Source organism: Dermacentor silvarum, chromosome 4 (assembly GCF_013339745.2).
Source record: "Dermacentor silvarum isolate Dsil-2018 chromosome 4, BIME_Dsil_1.4, whole genome shotgun sequence".
Taxonomy (NCBI): Eukaryota; Metazoa; Arthropoda; class Arachnida; order Ixodida; family Ixodidae; genus Dermacentor; species Dermacentor silvarum.
Window position 1 is genome coordinate 191,053,209 of NC_051157.2, and position 12,557 is coordinate 191,065,765.

The window sequence follows — 12,557 nt, forward strand, 5'->3', positions numbered from 1 at the left end:
CTCCCTGTGATAATAAATGTTCAACTGTAAGAGAGATGCACTGATTGCCACGGCTAATCGTGGTCTCCTGCACGTTGTTTCTCGCGCTCCACACGGAATTCGATGTTGGCTCTACGAGCTGGCTCTCAAGCGAATGAATCAACGTAACTCTCAAATTTCACCACCGACGTGCTGACATAAAAAAATAGAAAAGAAGAGAGACAACGCACGCAACCGAAATGCAAAAAGAAGGGTGCCATCAGCACTCGGTGTTCCCAGGTGGTCTCCCTCCCAAGTACTGACCGAGCCCAATGCTGCTTAGCTTCAGGGATCGGACGAGAACCGGCGTATTCAGCATGGTATGGCCGATGGCGAGAAATGTAGTTAACGACTTGACCTCTATCACACACTATGTGCATTCGGCCGACTGTACTTGTTTTGCTGCTACAGCACGTGCTAAAAACAATCTCTACGCACAATAGAAAAATGCGTAAGCAAGCGTACCGTCGTCGTACATTCCGTTTGTTGTGGTTTACTGCGTGCGCGCTAGTCGTGCGCACAAACACGAGAGGGCGTGCCACATTGTGCGTGCGTTGCTGTCCATGATTCGGAATGCAATGTCGTATCTTTGATTGAGCTCCCTGTGATAATAAATGTTCAACTGTAAGAGAGATGCACTGATTGCCGCGGCCAATCGTGGTCTCCTGCACGTTGTTTCTCGCGCTCCACACGGAATTCGATGTTGGCTCTACGAGCTGGCTCTCAAGCGAAAGAATGAACGTAACTCTCAAATTTCACCACCGACGTGCTGACATAAAAAAAAAATAGAAAAGAAGAGAGACAACGCACGCAACCTAAATGCAAAAGGAAGGGTGCCATCAGCACTCGGTGTTCCCAGGTGGTCTCCCTCCCAAGTACTGACCGAGCCCAATGCTGCTTAGCTTCGGGGATCGGACGAGAAGCGGCGTATTCAGCATGGTATGGCCGATGGCGAGAAATGTAGTTAACGACTTGACCTCTATCACACACTATGTGCATTCGGCCGACTGTACTTGTTTTGCTGCTACAGCACGTGCTAAAAACAATCTCTACGCACAATACAAAAATGCGTAAGCAAGCGTACCGTCGTAGTACATTCCGTTTGTTGTGGTTTACTGCGTGCGCGCTAGTCGTGCGCACAAACACGAGAGGGCGTGCCACGTTGTGCGTGCGTTGCTGTCCATGATTCGGAATGCAATGTCGTATCTTTGATTGAGCTCCCTGTGATAATAAATGTTCAACTGTAAGAGAGATGCACTGATTGCCGCGGCCAATCGTGGTCTCCTGCACGTTGTTTCTCGCGCTTCCCACGTAATTCGATGTTGGCTCTACGAGCTGGCTCTCAAGCGAAAGAATGAACGTAACTCTCAAATTTCACCACCGACGTGCTGACATAAAAAAAAATAGAAAAGAAGAGAGACAACGCACGCAACCGAAATGCAAAAAGAAGGGTGCCATCAGCACTCGGTGTTCCCAGGTGGTCTCCCTCCCAAGTACTGACCGAGCCCAATGCTGCTTAGCTTCGGGGATCGGACGAGAAGCGGCGTATTCAGCATGGTATGGCCGATGGCGAGAAATGTAGTTAACCACTTGACTTCTATCACACACGATGTGCATTCGGCCGACTGTACTTGTTTTGCTGCCACAGCACGTGCTAAAAACAATCTCTACGCACAATACAAAAATGCGTAAGCAAGCGTACCGTCGTCGTACATTCCGTTTGTTGTGGTTTACTGCGTGCGCGCTAGTCGTGCGCACAAACACGAGAGGGCGTGCCACGTTGTGCGTGCGTTGCTGTCCATGATTCGGAATGCAATGTCGTATCTTTGATTGAGCTCCCTTGATAATAAATGTTCAACTGTAAGAGAGATGCACTGATTGCCGCGGCCAATCGTGGTCTCCTGCACGTTGTTTCTCGCGCTCCACACGGAATTCGATGTTGGCTCTACGAGCTGGCTCTCAGCGAATGAATGAACGTAACTCTCAAATATCACCACCGACGTGCTGACATAAAAAAATAGAAAAGAAGAGAGACAACGCACGCAACCGAAATGCAAAAAGAAGGGTGCCATCAGCACTCGGTGTTCCCAGGTGGTCTCCCTCCCAAGTACTCCCCGCAGGGCGTCTGCATAGCAGGCGTTTGGTGTGTTGCGACACACGGACCCGAGCACATGAGGGTTGGACCCTCCCGCGCCTAACCGTGCGTGGCTTAGCCGTGTCCGGGGAAAAGGGGATACTGGGGGTTGAGCCGATGCTGGGAGTTTGGACCTTTAAGGCCGCCCGGCGGAGGCAACACACCCCTTTGGCCTCTGCTTCACGTAGACGGCACCCCCGGACTGACCCGCCCGGGGGAAACCGGTAGTCGTCTTTTCCTATCTCTCTCTACCCTCATCTTCGTCTTTCCCTTCCATTTTTAATCTGTCCTGTCCTCTCATTTTTTCCATTCACTTCGACTTTTCCTGGCGGCAAGGGTTAACCAGGTGTGGCTGTCCTACCTTGGGTATACCATATTGGGTTATAGTAACGGCATACTGCTGGCGCTGTGCAGACTTGTTTTCATGTTCTGCCACGTCCCCTTGTTGGGCTCCGTGGTGGGTGGCAGACGCCGTTGCCGAATAAGTAATTTCTTTCCATGGGATCGCCAAACCCTTTCTCAATCGATCGTGCCTCGAAAAGGGTACGCACCGATGCGACCTCGCTATTTTTGCCCAAAAACAAAGAAAGTTTCCCGAAATTCACGTCCTTCACTGTGAACAATCATCAACAAAAGCTAGAGCAATTTCGCCATTTCTTGTGGCCAAGTGCCTGAAAGAGACCATTGGAGCTGGTTATAAGGTAACAAAGATGGCAAGTGGAGATCTGCTCATCGAAATAAAAGACAAAGAACAATACAACAGACTCGCACACCTCGTAGCCTTTGGTAACATCCCTGTTTCTGTAAGCGCACATCGAACTATGAACACAGTCAAAGGCGTAGTATCAGACGAAGACTTGATGACATTGAATGAAGAAGAACTCTTGGATGGATGGAAGGACCAAGGGGTAATCCATGTGCAGCGCATCACAATCAGACGAAATGACAACGAAATCCGAACAAAGCATTTAATACTCACTTTCAGTTCCACTACCTTACCCTAGACTCTTGAAAACGGCTACGTAAAACTTCATGTTCGACCTTACATTCCGAACCCACGACGTTGCTTCAAATGTCAAAGATTTGGTCACGCATCTCAGAGCTGCCGAGGGCAGCTTATGTGCGCAAAGTGCGGCACAACCGGTCACTCTTCTGACGATTGCAATAATGACGAGGTACATTGTCCGAACTGCGACGGCAGTCACCCTGCATACTCCAGAGCTTGTCCAGCCTGGAAGAAAGAAAAGAAATAATTACTGTAAAAGTGAAGGAGAACATAACATTTCGTGAAGCACGACAACGTATCTCCTCGTTATTCCTGCTCAAAACATCTTTCGCCGAAGTGGTGCAACGGGGGCGGCACCGCAACGGCCTCTGGCAGCAGCCCGGACCACGCCTAGCGTGCCGAGGCTAACGCCACCCGCCCCTAAGGTGGGAGCAGCCAACGCTGCCCTGCCATCTCTCAAAGTGTCCACACCAGTGGCCTCTACAAGCTCCGGCAGCAGCCAGGGCACCACAGAGGCCTCAGGGGTCCTGTCGACCTCCGGTCCGGTGGGGACGAAGACTTCGTCGCTCGAGATGAAGTCTACGCGACGCACACATCGCTCTCTGGAGTGGGTGTCAGTGCCTCGCAAGAGGCTATGGACACCAGTCCAAGCCAAACGGCGCTAGTAGCGCCGAAGGAGCGGCGAGGTTCCCTTGACCGCTACAAAAAAAGACAGAACACCAATTACAGGGCCTAACAAAGGCTCTGTAAAGTAAGTCACTCCTCCCTTTTGAGACACACAGCACATTTTTCTCCCGACATGGACAACATCATACAGTGGAATATTAGAGGACTATTAAGAAACCTAGATGACGTCCAATAAATTCTCTGTAAGTTTAATCCTAAAGTGCTGTGTGTGCAAGAAACACATCTAACTTCCAAACACACCAACTTCCTCCGACAATACATGACTTTCCGGAAAGACCGCGAGGATGCTGTCGCATCATCTGGCGGTGTCGCCATCATTGCTGATAGAAGTGTAGCGTGTCAGCATTTGAAGCTCCAAACGGCCCTTGAGGCAGTGGCCGTTCGAGCCGTTCTTTTAAATAAGCTCATTACCATCTGCTCATTGTATATACCACCACATTATCAGCTTCACAGACGTGACCTAGAATCATTAATAGATGAGCTCCCAGAGCCATATCTGATACTTGGTGATTTTAATGCACACAGTAGTTTGTGGGGCGATTCACGCTGTGATGCGCGAGGGTCGCGTTATAGAACAGCTGCTTTTTTCCTCTGGAGCATGTCTCTTGAATACGAAGGAGCCCACGTATTTTAACCTGGCTAACAAGTCATACTCTGCCATAGATCTTAGCATTTTATCGCCGACGCTTTTACCCTATTTTAAATGGAATGTGTTTAATAACCCGTATGGGAGTGACCACTTCCCAATAATCCTGAGTACGCCGAAACAAGATCAACTCCCCCCGCAGGTCCCTCGGTGGAAGGTTGACTCAGCCGATTGGGAACGGTACCGAGCTCTTACTCATATAACGTGGACTGAGATGTCCGGTCTAACCATAGATGATGCGGTTACATATTTTACAGCTTTATACTTGATGCCGCCTGCAAATGTATTACTCAAGCGAGCGGCATCGGCTCCAAGCGGCGTGTTCCCTGGTGGAACGATGCATGTAGGCAAGCACGGAGGAACCAGAACAAGCGTGGGCGCTGCTTCGCGATTCTCCAACAGCAGAAAACCTGGAAAACTTTAAGCATGTCAAATCCCAGGCAAGGAGAACGCGCCGACAAGCAAGACGAGAGAGTTGGGCAAAATTTATATCAAGCATATACTCGTACACAGATGAGAGAAAAGTCTGGAATAGAGTGAAGAAAGTTAACGGGCAGCAAACGTATTCCCTGCCTTTAGTAAATAGCCACGGAGAAAGCCTGGAAGATCAAGCTAACTTTCTTGGTGCGCATTTTGAACCGATATCGAGCTCCTCACACTACTCCGAAAACCTTTCGAAAGTACAAAACACGAATAGAGCAACAAAAGTTAGAAAGAAAATGTGCGGGAAGTGAGGCGTACAACAAACCATTCTGCATAGCAGAACTGCAGGCAGCACTGAACTGTTGTAATACATCGGCCCCAGGTTCAGACCGCATAATATATGATATGCTGAAACAACTACCCTTCGAAACACAAAAAACCCTCCTTTCCCTTTACAACGTAATATGGTTTTCCGGCGAGATCCCCTCTGTTTGGAAGGAGGCTATTATAATTCCAATTCTGAAGCACGGAAAGGATCCTTCCTCTGTATCAAGTTTACAGACCTATAGCGTTAACAAGCTGCCTCTGCAAAGTATTTGAAAAATGATTAACTGTCACTTACTACACTTCCTCGAATCAAACAAATTGCTCGACCCATACCAGTGCGGTTTTCGGAGGGCCGATCCACCAGTGACCACCTCATACGTATCGAGGCACGTATCCGTGAAGCTTTTGTTCATAAGCAGTTTTTCTTATCTGTATTCCTTGATATGGAGAAAGCCTATGATACTACGTGGCGGTTTGGGATATTGAGAGACCTCTCACACTTAGGTATACGCGGTAATATGTTCAATGTTATCGAAAGTTATCTGTCTAATCGCGCATTCCGTGTTCGAGTGGGCAATGTGTTGTCACGGAAATTTGTACAGGAAACTGGAGTGCCGCAGGGCGGGGTGCTCAGCTGCACGCTCTTTATAGTAAAAATGAATTCTCTTCGTCCTATACATACCACGTAACATCTTCTATTCAACATATGTTGATGATGTGCAGATAGGATTTCAATCAAGTTCTCTCGCAATCTGTGAGCGACAGGTCCAGCTTGGTCTCAACAAGGTCTCCAAATGGGCTGATGAGAACGGGTTCAGACTGAACCCACAAAAAAGCACCTGTGTAGTTTCTCTAGAAAAAGAGGCCTGCACCCTGATCCTGAAATTGTGTTGCATGGTGAGCGTCTGCCTGTAAACAGGGAATATAAATTTTGGGCATAATTTTAGACGCAAAATTAACCTTTGTACAGCACATAAAGTATCTTAAAAACAAATGTATGAAAACAATGAATATCTGAAAGGTGCTGTCACGCACAACCTGGGGTAGTGATAGAAAATGTCTTATGAACTTGTATCAAAGCCTCGTACGCACACGACTAGATTATGGAGCCATAGTTTACCAGTCGGCTACTCCAACTGCTCTGAAGATGCTGGACCCTGTCCACCACTTAGGCATTCGCCTCTCCACAGGCGCCTTTAGAACAAGCCCAGTGGAAAGCCTTTACGTTGAATCGGATGAGTGGTCACTTCATCTGCGGAGAACATATTCGTCTTTCATGTATTTTCTGAGAGTGGAACGCAAACAGTGAGCAGCCCGCGTATTCCACCATAACATGATTTGTCCAGTTCTCAACTTTTTCGCAACCGGCCCAGAGTGGCACAGCCTTTCTCACTGCGCGTTAGAGACATAGCTGAAGAAACAGGGTTCCACTGTCTGATACCACCTAATGCCCCTGCTATACGGCCCCCGCCGTGGCAGTGGCAACTATATCCACTGTGACACATCTTTCGTAGCTATTACAAAGCACGCACCTGTCGCGCATATCCGAATGTACTTCCTTGAACTGCAGCACAAATACTCCTCTCCTGAATTTTTTACAGATGCATCGAAGTGTAATTCCGGTGTTGTCTTACGCAGCGGTCGTCCATCATTTTCGGATGCCGGTGTTCTGCACCCCAACACAAGTATTTTCACCGCAGAGGCCCACGCGATATTGTCGCCGTTAACACATTAAAGAATTTAATATCCCAAAGGCAGTAATATACACAGACTCTTGAGCGGCGTAAACGCTTTAAAAACTGTCAAAAAATATAAACATCCTGAATTCTATCCCTTTACTCAGTACTATGCACCACAGTATATGCGTCCAAGCAACATATCGTGGTATGCTGGGTGCCGGGGCACCGAGAGATTGAAGGAAACGTATTGGCCGACCAGCTAGCCACATCCGTCCACGCGAACGTTGCCACACTTCCACGACTGTCCCTGTAATGGACCTCAAGCCGCCCTAAAGAAAAGCTCAGGGCTTACTGGCATCGGTTGTGGGATAGAGAACAGAAAATAAACTGCAGTGCTATCAAGCCGTATCTTGGCTAACTGGCCGCAGTATCAAGAACCGCCGCACAGAAGTAACACTTTGCAGACTTAGGATAGGACACCATACAGTACACACGCTTACCTCTTGTCGGTGGTGATCCACCCACGTGTGATGAATGTGGTAGAGCCACTTACCGTGCTTCACGTCCTGCTGCAATTGCGCTAATTTAAATGCTAATAGAAAAAAACATTTTCCATTACCACAGCGACAGCAAATTCCACTCACCCTCAATGATCTTAGGTATAGAACCTCTCTTTAAATATAAATCCTTGTTCGAATTTTAAAAAATGTACACAGTTTTCATTGTTATAGCCCCAGGAAATCCGCAGCACGGCCTCCTAACAGAGGTTTTCTGCTGCGGTAGCTGCAATAAAGAAAGCACCTGCCTCCAGCCTTTGGGCTCAAAGGCCTTAAGGAGGCTGTCGTGCTATCTCCATATTCTTGCATTTTAGCCTCATATCACTTGTGATTGTACTGTACCCATAGACCACTCCCATATCACTGTCTATTTTATACTATATATCGTTTTACGCTTCTACGATAGCGATTGATTTTAGGCCACTTTACAGCCATGTTACATCCTATCATCGCAACTAATCAATCGGGCGCTTAACACAGCATTATCAGTCATGGCGCTCTTGGCCACACCTGGCCCTTGCGCCACGAAAAACCACATATCATCATCATCATCCTCCCTCCCAAGTACTGACCGAGCACCAATGCTGCTTAGCTTCGGGGATCGGACGAGAACCGGCGTATTCAGCAGGTATGGCCGATGGCGAGAAATGTAGTTAACGACTTGACCTCTATCACACACTATGTGCATTCGGCCGACTGTACTTGTTTTTGCTGCTACAGCACGTGCTAAAAACAATCTCTACGCACAATACAAAAATGCGTAAGCAAGCGTACCGTCGTAGTACATTCCGTTTGTTGTGGTTTACTGCGTGCGCGCTAGTCGTGCGCACAAACACGAGAGGGCGTGCCACGTTGTGCGTGCGTTGCTGTCCATGATTCGGAATGCATGTCGTATCTTTGATTGAGCTCCCTGTGATAATAAATGTTCAACTGTAAGAGAGATGCACTGATTGCCGCGGCCAATCGTGGGTCTCCTGCACGTTGTTTCTCGCGCTCCCCACGGAATTCGATGTTGGCTCTACGAGCTGGCTCTCAAGCGAAAGAATGAACGTAACTCTCAAATTTCACCACCGACGTGCTGACATAAAAAAAAAAATAGAAAAGAAGAGAGACAACGCACGCAACCTAAATGCAAAAAGAAGGGTGCCATCAGCACTCGGTGTTCCCAGGTGGTCTCCCTCCCAAGTACTGACCGAGCCCAATGCTGCTTAGCTTCGGGGATCGGACGAGAACCGGCGTATTCAGCATGGTATGGCCGATGGCGAGAAATGTAGTTAACGACTTGACCTCTATCACACACTATGTGCATTCGGCCGACTGTACTTGTTTTGCTGCTACAGCACGTGCTAAAAACAATCTCTACGCACAATACAAAAATGCGTAAGCAAGCGTACCGTCGTCGTACATTCCGTTTGTTGTGGTTTACTGCGTGCGCGCTAGTCGTGCGCACAAACACGAGAGGGCGTGCCACGTTGTGCGTGCGTTGCTGTCCATGATTCGGAATGCAATGTCGTATCTTTGATTGAGCTCCCTGTGATAATAAATGTTCAACTGTAAGAGAGATGCACTGATTGCCGCGGCCAATCGTGGTCTCCTGCACGTTGTTTCTCGCGCTCCCCACGGAATTCGATGTTGGCTCTACGAGCTGGCTCTCAAGCGAAAGAATGAACGTAACTCTCAAATTTCACCACCGACGTGCTGACATAAAAAAAAATAGAAAAGAAGAGAGAAACGCACGCAACCGAAATGCAAAAAGAAGGGTGCCATCAGCACTCGGTGTTCCCAGGTGGTCTCCCTCCCAAGTACTGACCGAGCCCAATGCTGCTTAGCTTCGGGGATCGGACGAGAACCGGCGTATTCAGCATGGTATGGCCGATGGCGAGAAATGTAGTTAACGACTTGACCTCTATCACACACTATGTGCATTCGGCCGACTGTACTTGTTTTGCTGCTACAGCACGTGCTAAAAACAATCTCTACGCACAATACAAAAATGCGTAAGCAAGCGTACCGTCGTCGTACATTCCGTTTGTTGTGGTTTACTGCGTGCGCGCTAGTCGTGCGCACAAACACGAGAGGGCGTGCCACGTTGTGCGTGCGTTGCTGTCCATGATTCGGAATGCAATGTCGTATCTTTGATTGAGCTCCCTGTGATAATAAATGTTCAACTGTAAGAGAGATGCACTGATTGCCGCGGCCAATCGTGGTCTCCTGCACGTTGTTTCTCGCGCTCCCCACGGAATTCGATGTTGGCTCTACGAGCTGGCTCTCAAGCGAAAGAATGAACGTAACTCTCAAATTTCACCACCGACGTGCTGACATAAAAAAAAAAATAGAAAAGAAGAGAGACAACGCACGCAACCGAAATGCAAAAAGAAGGGTGCCATCAGCACTCGGTGTTCCCAGGTGGTCTCCCTCCCAAGTACTGACCGAGCCCAATGCTGCTTAGCTTCGGGGATCGGACGAGAACCGGCGTATTCAGCATGGTATGGCCGATGGCGAGAAATGTAGTTAACGACTTGACCTCTATCACACACTATGTGCATTCGGCCGACTGTACTTGTTTTGCTGCTACAGCACGTGCTAAAAACAATCTCTACGCACAATACAAAAATGCGTAAGCAAGCGTACCGTCGTCGTACATTCCGTTTGTTGTGGTTTACTGCGTGCGCGCTAGTCGTGCGCACAAACACGAGAGGGCGTGCCACGTTGTGCGTGCGTTGCTGTCCATGATTCGGAATGCAATGTCGTATCTTTGATTGAGCTCCCTGTGATAATAAATGTTCAACTGTAAGAGAGATGCACTGATTGCCGCGGCCAATCGTGGTCTCCTGCACGTTGTTTCTCGCGCTCCCCACGGAATTCGATGTTGGCTCTACGAGCTGGCTCTCAAGCGAAAGAATGAACGTAACTCTCAAATTTCACCACCGACGTGCTGACATAAAAAAAAATAGAAAAGAAGAGAGACAACGCACGCAACCGAAATGCAAAAAGAAGGGTGCCATCAGCACTCGGTGTTCCCAGGTGGTCTCCCTCCCAAGTACTGACCGAGCCCAATGCTGCTTAGCTTCGGGGATCGGACGAGAACCGGCGTATTCAGCATGGTATGGCCGATGGCGAGAAATGTAGTTAACGACTTGACCTCTATCACACACTATGTGCATTCGGCCGACTGTACTTGTTTTGCTGCTACAGCACGTGCTAAAAACAATCTCTACGCACAATACAAAAATGCGTAAGCAAGCGTACCGTCGTCGTACATTCCGTTTGTTGTGGTTTACTGCGTGCGCGCTAGTCGTGCGCACAAACACGAGAGGGCGTGCCACGTTGTGCGTGCGTTGCTGTCCATGATTCGGAATGCAATGTCGTATCTTTGATTGAGCTCCCTGTGATAATAAATGTTCAACTGTAAGAGAGATGCACTGATTGCCGCGGCCAATCGTGGTCTCCTGCACGTTGTTTCTCGCGCTCCCCACGGAATTCGATGTTGGCTCTACGAGCTGGCTCTCAAGCGAAAGAATGAACGTAACTCTCAAATTTCACCACCGACGTGCTGACATAAAAAAAAATAGAAAGAAGAGAGACAACGCACGCAACCGAAATGCAAAAAGAAGGGTGCCATCAGCCACTCGGTGTTCCCAGGTGGTCTCCCTCCCAAGTACTGACCGAGCCCAATGCTGCTTAGCTTCGGGGATCGGACGAGAAACCGGCGTATTCAGCATGGTATGGCCGATGGCGAGAAATGTAGTTAACGACTTGACCTCTATCACACACTATGTGCATTCGGCCGACTGTACTTGTTTTGCTGCTACAGCACGTGCTAAAAACAATCTCTACGCACAATACAAAAATGCGTAAGCAAGCGTACCGTCGTCGTACATTCCGTTTGTTGTGGTTTACTGCCGTGCGCGCTAGTCGTGCGCACAAACACGAGAGGGCGTGCCACGTTGTGCGTGCGTTGCTGTCCATGATTCGGAATGCAATGTCGTATCTTTGATTGAGCTCCCTGTGATAATAAATGTTCAACTGTAAGAGAGATGCACTGATTGCCGCGGCCAATCGTGGTCTCCTGCACGTTGTTTCTCGCGCTCCCCACGGAATTCGATGTTGGCTCTACGAGCTGGCTCTCAAGCGAAAGAATGAACGTAACTCTGAAATTTCACCACCGACGTGCTGACATAAAAAAAAAATAGAAAAGAAGAGAGACAACGCACGCAACCGAAATGCAAAAAGAAGGGTGCCATCAGCACTCGGTGTTCCCAGGTGGTCTCCCTCCCAAGTACTGACCGAGCCCAATGCTGCTTAGCTTCGGGGATCGGACGAGAACCGGCGTATTCAGCATGGTATGGCCGATGGCGAGAAATGTAGTTAACGACTTGACCTCTATCACACACTATGTGCATTCGGCCGACTGTACTTGTTTTGCTGCTCAGCACGTGCTAAAACAATCTCTACGCACAATACAAAATGCGTAAGCAAGCGTACCGTCGTCGTACATTCCGTTTGTTGTGGTTTACTGCGTGCGCGCTAGTCGTGCGCACAAACACGAGAGGGCGTGCCACGTTGTGCGTGCGTTGCTGTCCATGATTCGGAATGCAATGTCGTATCTTTGATTGAGCTCCCTGTGATAATAAATGTTCAACTGTAAGAGAGATGCACTGATTGCCGCGGCCAATCGTGGTCTCCTGCACGTTGTTTCTCGCGCTCCCCCACGGAATTCGATGTTGGCTCTACGAGCTGGCTCTCAAGCGAAAGAATGAACGTAACTCTGCAAATTTCACCACCGACGTGCTGACATAAAAAAAAAATAGAAAAGAAGAGAGACAACGCACGCAACCGAAATGCAAAAAGAAGGGTGCCATCAGCACTCGGTGTTCCCAGGTGGTCTCCCTCCCAAGTACTGACCGAGCCCAATGCTGCTTAGCTTCGGGGATCGGACGAGAAGCGGCGTATTCAGCATGGTATGGCCGATGGCGAGAAATGTAGTTAACGACTTGACCTCTATCACACACTATGTGCATTCGGCCGACTGTACTTGTTTTGCTGCTACAGCACGTGCTAAAAACAATCTCTACGCACA

At 48.7% G+C, this 12,557-nt stretch overlaps 6 non-coding genes and 4 pseudogenes across 6 annotated transcripts; all 10 read right to left on the minus strand.

Moving 5' to 3' along the window:
• Window positions 1-233: 233 nt before the first annotated feature.
• Window positions 234-352, minus strand: LOC119451253 (5S ribosomal RNA). The gene has a single exon (XR_005191777.1). It is a non-coding gene; the product is annotated as a 5S ribosomal RNA (ribosomal RNA).
• A 500-nt stretch (window positions 353-852) lies between these two features.
• Window positions 853-971, minus strand: LOC119451286 (5S ribosomal RNA; annotated as a pseudogene).
• A 499-nt stretch (window positions 972-1,470) lies between these two features.
• Window positions 1,471-1,589, minus strand: LOC119451287 (5S ribosomal RNA; annotated as a pseudogene).
• A 7,032-nt stretch (window positions 1,590-8,621) lies between these two features.
• Window positions 8,622-8,740, minus strand: LOC119451057 (5S ribosomal RNA). Its single transcript, XR_005191629.1, has one exon. It is a non-coding gene; the product is annotated as a 5S ribosomal RNA (ribosomal RNA).
• Window positions 8,741-9,238: 498 nt separating this feature from the next.
• Window positions 9,239-9,357, minus strand: LOC119451069 (5S ribosomal RNA). Its single transcript, XR_005191640.1, has one exon. It is a non-coding gene; the product is annotated as a 5S ribosomal RNA (ribosomal RNA).
• A 501-nt stretch (window positions 9,358-9,858) lies between these two features.
• LOC119451081 (5S ribosomal RNA) lies at window positions 9,859-9,977 on the minus strand. Its single transcript, XR_005191651.1, has one exon. It is a non-coding gene; the product is annotated as a 5S ribosomal RNA (ribosomal RNA).
• Window positions 9,978-10,476: 499 nt separating this feature from the next.
• On the minus strand, window positions 10,477-10,595 carry LOC119451093 (5S ribosomal RNA). The gene has a single exon (XR_005191663.1). It is a non-coding gene; the product is annotated as a 5S ribosomal RNA (ribosomal RNA).
• A 498-nt stretch (window positions 10,596-11,093) lies between these two features.
• On the minus strand, window positions 11,094-11,214 carry LOC119451277 (5S ribosomal RNA; annotated as a pseudogene).
• Window positions 11,215-11,715: 501 nt separating this feature from the next.
• LOC119451103 (5S ribosomal RNA) lies at window positions 11,716-11,834 on the minus strand. Its single transcript, XR_005191673.1, has one exon. It is a non-coding gene; the product is annotated as a 5S ribosomal RNA (ribosomal RNA).
• Window positions 11,835-12,333: 499 nt separating this feature from the next.
• On the minus strand, window positions 12,334-12,452 carry LOC119451288 (5S ribosomal RNA; annotated as a pseudogene).
• Window positions 12,453-12,557: the final 105 nt, after the last annotated feature.